Here is a 5,752-nt window from a genome sequence, read left to right on the forward strand (position 1 = left end):
GTATAGTGATAGGAATTTTGGTATACTGATAGAAGCGGTAATAATATAGTAATCAAACGACAGATCAATAAAAAGAAGAGGGCATATTCCAATGAGTGAAGTGTCAAAATGTGCAACTTAACCTCTGTAATTTGTATTAATTTATTAAAATAACTTGTAAGTGATGAACTTTTAATAAAATCATATTAAGTGTTATAAATTTGTATAAAAAATATGTATTTTAGTTTTAACCTATTATTGTGTAACATATGGTGTATAAAAATAACTGAAAATATATATTTTAAATTAAATTTATGTTGTTGATATTTTGTCAAGAATAACACATCATTAACTTTTATATTAATAATAAGGAGCTATATTCTTGAGTCGTAAAGTCCATTGGAGCTTGCAAGTCAACTATGGATCCCAAGCTTACAGCAATAAGATTCTACGAATAAAGAAGATGCAATTCATTATTAAAATAGATAATCGTTAACTCAGATTTTTTTGCAGAAACCTAATATCAATAGTGACAAGCTTTCGTATCTATTTCCAATTGATGATGCTGGAAGAGAACCTCTGAGAGCTCCTGACAGCTCAACTGCCACAGGTCCAAGAAACAGCTATTTACGTAAATCTGTCCAGTGTCATGCAATACATTATCCAGAAGCCATTCTGCTATTATCCAGCTAATGTTTCTACGCAATATAATTAATTTCTTATTAATTTTCAAATATACTAAATATGTAAAGAAGAAAAAGCCAATATATTAAAATCCATTTACTTACACTACATCTCATTACGTAACCATGAGTGAATATTGTTGAATGGTGACAGAACAGTTTATAGTTGCAGAATCAGAATACATTCCTGTTGTGGGTAATGTTGCTGGGTCCTTTTGTTCTTTCGCAGTATCCAAAAGCAGCAAATTTGCAATGATTTTACAATTATAGCCTATATTCGAAGAAAACTTTAATACTTAAACTTAAATTGAAGAATATTCAAATGATTAATAGTAACTCCTTACGGATTAAGATATCTTGCATTATTTTCAATTTCTGCTACCAGTGCGTATAGGCAAATTCAGTGGTAAATTGTTATTCTCATCACTTAGAGCTTGTTAATCCTGTAAGTTACGTAGCACTTTAAAGTGGGCAAACAAATCCTTACGCTGCATTATATTAGTCTTCTCTTCCTTCGCTAACTTTTGAAAATTCATATATTACTGTTATCCACGAGTATATTTACCCAGTGGCTGAAAAATATTAGAAAGAGTATGAAAATTCATTCTTAAAAGTAAGCATAAATTATTTCCATATTCATAAAGTTATACATACCTATTCTATTATTTAGCTGGATGTTAGCTGCCACGAAGACATCCATATGCAATGTGCCTGCCCTCCTTCCTTTTTAATCCAGTGTATTATCCTAATAGTTTGCTGCAGGACAGTCTTAAGTCAGAAATAGATTGAAGTGTGATAATTCGGTTCTACTTTCTCTTTACCCTGGCCTACCATGAGGAGATACTCTTTTTTATCTTGATTTTTCATAACGTAAATGATAAATAATTATTCCTGAAATAAAAACGTGCACACACACATATATATATATATATATATATATTATTGTCTTTTCAGATTATATACTGTATTTTTTATCTTATATAATTTATTTTTTTTTCTTTTTTTCAGTACTCCGAAAATTGATTTACGTTAAATAATATTGGTGGCCCTGAAAAGGGCCGATTTTTGGATCCGACACGTGGCAGAGCACATTCCTTTTTTATACCATGCAATCCGATCCATCTAAAAAAATACCCATTCGAAACCAACAACAGTAAAGCTCATTCAATAATCCGTCCAGTAGCCATTCCGCTCGATCACTTGATTAAGTCGATTAGGTATCGAGTTAGTCAAGTTAGCTAAGAACTCTGGGTCAGACCTAAGGCCTTCCCAGATATTCTTCGCTTGATCGAGAATCGCTGCCCTCGTCCTCGCGCCTGGCTCTATCCATCGTCTGGACATCAATGCCCAGACGTTCTCAATTAAATTGAGATCCGGTGATCGAGCGGGCCAATCCACCACTTCCAACTCCGGGTGTCGCGCAAACCACGCTCGCGTTTCGCGTGAGGTATGGATCGCTGAATTGTCCTGCACAAATCGGATCACCGGTACTTCATCCGCGGGATATACATTACGCACGCTTGGGAGAAAAATTTCTTCCAAGATGCGAATGTATTCCCGGGAATTCATACGTGGAGAAATCTCCACAAGATCACCGATATGTTCACCGGAAATCCAGCCCCATACGCCACACGATACGCGTCCAGACCGATGAGTCTGGAAGACGTGGTTTGGCTGCAACCGGGTATCGTTCGGGCGCCACACGTGCAAGGCCTGAGCCTGAGAGGGCAACGATATGAAAACCTTTTCATCGGTCCATATCGTAGCCTTCCAATTTGCACGGCTCCGCGAAAGATTCGCGAGGGCATAGCCAACTCTCTGCTCACGGTGAGCAGGAGTTAATGGGATTTTACGCGCTGGACGACGGCAGTGAATACCTGCAGAGTGTAAACGCCGCAGGCCGGTGGTCACTGAAGCTGGATAATCTATCTCCTCCACTATGTCGCTGACACTAGCGAAGGGATCTTCTTCGATCCTGCTCAGCAGCTGCTGGTCATCGATCTCCGAAGTCCTTTTCTGCCCTCTGTTCTCCGCTCTCCGGTCACGCAGTGCGTGGTCTCCGCCTTCGCGGTACCGACGTATCCAGCGCCTGACGGTGGTCTCGTGTGCCCCGCAGAGTACAGCGATCTCACTCGCGCTTTTCCCGCACTCAAAATAGCCAATGGCTCTTCCTCTGGTAGCCTCACTATGCTGTGACATCGTCGACGTATCCAATAGATATGATTGTTATAACAAATTAACGTTATTATAGATAAAAGTGAATAATGCCTCGATTATTGAATTAGAAGTATCGATAATAACGTTAATTTGTTATAACATTCATATCTAATGGATACGTCGACGATGTCACAGCATAGTGAGGCTACCAGAGGAAGAGCCATTGGCTATTTTGAGTGCGGGAAAAGCGCGAGTGAGATCGCTGTACTCTGCGGGGCACACGAGACCACCGTCAGGCGCTGGATACGTCGGTACCGCGAAGGCGGAGACCACGCACTGCGTGACCGGAGAGCGGAGAACAGAGGGCAGAAAAGGACTTCGGAGATCGATGACCAGCAGCTGCTGAGCAGGATCGAAGAAGATCCCTTCGCTAGTGTCAGCGACATAGTGGAGGAGATAGATTATCCAGCTTCAGTGACCACCGGCCTGCGGCGTTTACACTCTGCAGGTATTCACTGCCGTCGTCCAGCGCGTAAAATCCCATTAACTCCTGCTCACCGTGAGCAGAGAGTTGGCTATGCCCTCGCGAATCTTTCGCGGAGCCGTGCAAATTGGAAGGCTACGATATGGACCGATGAAAAGGTTTTCATATCGTTGCCCTCTCAGGCTCAGGCCTTGCACGTGTGGCGCCCGAACGATACCCGGTTGCAGCCAAACCACGTCTTCCAGACTCATCGGTCTGGACGCGTATCGTGTGGCGTATGGGGCTGGATTTCCGGTGAACATATCGGTGATCTTGTGGAGATTTCTCCACGTATGAATTCCCGGGAATACATTCGCATCTTGGAAGAAATTTTTCTCCCAAGCGTGCGTAATGTATATCCCGCGGATGAAGTACCGGTGATCCGATTTGTGCAGGACAATTCAGCGATCCATACCTCACGCGAAACGCGAGCGTGGTTTGCGCGACACCCGGAGTTGGAAGTGGTGGATTGGCCCGCTCGATCACCGGATCTCAATTTAATTGAGAACGTCTGGGCATTGATGTCCAGACGATGGATAGAGCCAGGCGCGAGGACGAGGGCAGCGATTCTCGATCAAGCGAAGAATATCTGGGAAGGCCTTAGGTCTGACCCAGAGTTCTTAGCTAACTTGACTAACTCGATACCTAATCGACTTAATCAAGTGATCGAGCGGAATGGCTACTGGACGGATTATTGAATGAGCTTTACTGTTGTTGGTTTCGAATGGGTATTTTTTTAGATGGATCGGATTGCATGGTATAAAAAAGGAATGTGCTCTGCCACGTGTCGGATCCAAAAATCGGCCCTTTTCAGGGCCACCAATATTATTTAACGTAAATCAATTTTCGGAGTACTGAAAAAAAGAAAAAAAAAATAAATTATATAAGATAAAAAATACAGTATATAATCTGAAAAGACAATAATATATATATATATATATATGTGTGTGTGCACGTTTTTATTTCAGGAATAATTATTTATCATTTACGTTATGAAAAATCAAGATAAAAAAGAGTATCTCCTCATGGTAGGCCAGGGTAAAGAGAAAGTAGAACCGAATTATCACACTTCAATCTATTTCTGACTTAAGACTGTCCTGCAGCAAACTATTAGGATAATACACTGGATTAAAAAGGAAGGAGGGCAGGCACATTGCATATGGATGTCTTCGTGGCAGCTAACATGCAGCTAAATAATAGAATAGGTATGTATAACTTTATGAATATGGAAATAATTTATGCTTACTTTTAAGAATGAATTTTCATACTCTTTCTAATATTTTTCAGCCACTGGGTAAATATACTCGTGGATAACAATAATATATGAATTTTCAAAAGTTAGCGAAGGAAGAGAAGACTAATATAATGCAGCGTAAGGATTTGTTTGCCCACTTTAAAGTGCTACGTAACTTACAGGATTAACAAGCTCTAAGTGATGAGAATAACAATTTACCACTGAATTTGCCTATACGCACTGGTAGCAGAAATTGAAAATAATGCAAGATATCTTAATCCGTAAGGAGTTACTATTAATCATTTGAATATTCTTCAATTTAAGTTTAAGTATTAAAGTTTTCTTTGAATATAGGCTATAATTGTAAAATCATTGCAAATTTGCTGCTTTTGGATACTGCGAAAGAACAAAAGGACCCAGCAACATTACCCACAACAGGAATGTATTCTGATTCTGCAACTATAAACTGTTCTGTCACCATTCAACAATATTCACTCATGGTTACGTAATGAGATGTAGTGTAAGTAAATGGATTTTAATATATTGGCTTTTTCTTCTTTACATATTTAGTATATTTGAAAATTAATAAGAAATTAATTATATTGCGTAGAAACATTAGCTGGATAATAGCAGAATGGCTTCTGGATAATGTATTGCATGACACTGGACAGATTTACGTAAATAGCTGTTTCTTGGACCTGTGGCAGTTGAGCTGTCAGGAGCTCTCAGAGGTTCTCTTCCAGCATCATCAATTGGAAATAGATACGAAAGCTTGTCACTATTGATATTAGGTTTCTGCAAAAAAATCTGAGTTAACGATTATCTATTTTAATAATGAATTGCATCTTCTTTATTCGTAGAATCTTATTGCTGTAAGCTTGGGATCCATAGTTGACTTGCAAGCTCCAATGGACTTTACGACTCAAGAATATAGCTCCTTATTATTAATATAAAAGTTAATGATGTGTTATTCTTGACAAAATATCAACAACATAAATTTAATTTAAAATATATATTTTCAGTTATTTTTATACACCATATGTTACACAATAATAGGTTAAAACTAAAATACATATTTTTTATACAAATTTATAACACTTAATATGATTTTATTAAAAGTTCATCACTTACAAGTTATTTTAATAAATTAATACAAATTACAGAGGTTAAGTTGCA

General features: G+C 38.6%; 2 long non-coding RNA genes across 2 annotated transcripts; one reads left to right on the forward strand and one right to left on the reverse strand.

Annotated features, from left to right (window-relative positions):
* Nucleotides 1-311: 311 nt before the first annotated feature.
* Nucleotides 312-875, reverse strand: LOC136784866 (uncharacterized). The gene is made up of 3 exons (XR_010824507.1): nucleotides 768-875; nucleotides 497-677; nucleotides 312-427 (listed from the first exon to the last, which is right to left on the reverse strand). It is a non-coding gene; the product is annotated as an uncharacterized lncRNA (long non-coding RNA).
* A 4,113-nt stretch (nucleotides 876-4,988) lies between these two features.
* On the forward strand, nucleotides 4,989-5,552 carry LOC136784865 (uncharacterized). Its single transcript, XR_010824506.1, has 3 exons — nucleotides 4,989-5,096; nucleotides 5,187-5,367; nucleotides 5,437-5,552. It is a non-coding gene; the product is annotated as an uncharacterized lncRNA (long non-coding RNA).
* Nucleotides 5,553-5,752: the final 200 nt, after the last annotated feature.

The sequence above is a fragment of the Prorops nasuta genome, unplaced genomic scaffold (genome assembly GCF_024137725.1).
Source record: "Prorops nasuta isolate Cenicafe-Biocafe unplaced genomic scaffold, Cenicafe_Pnas_1.2 PNAS00087, whole genome shotgun sequence".
Classification (NCBI taxonomy): domain Eukaryota; kingdom Metazoa; phylum Arthropoda; class Insecta; order Hymenoptera; family Bethylidae; genus Prorops; species Prorops nasuta.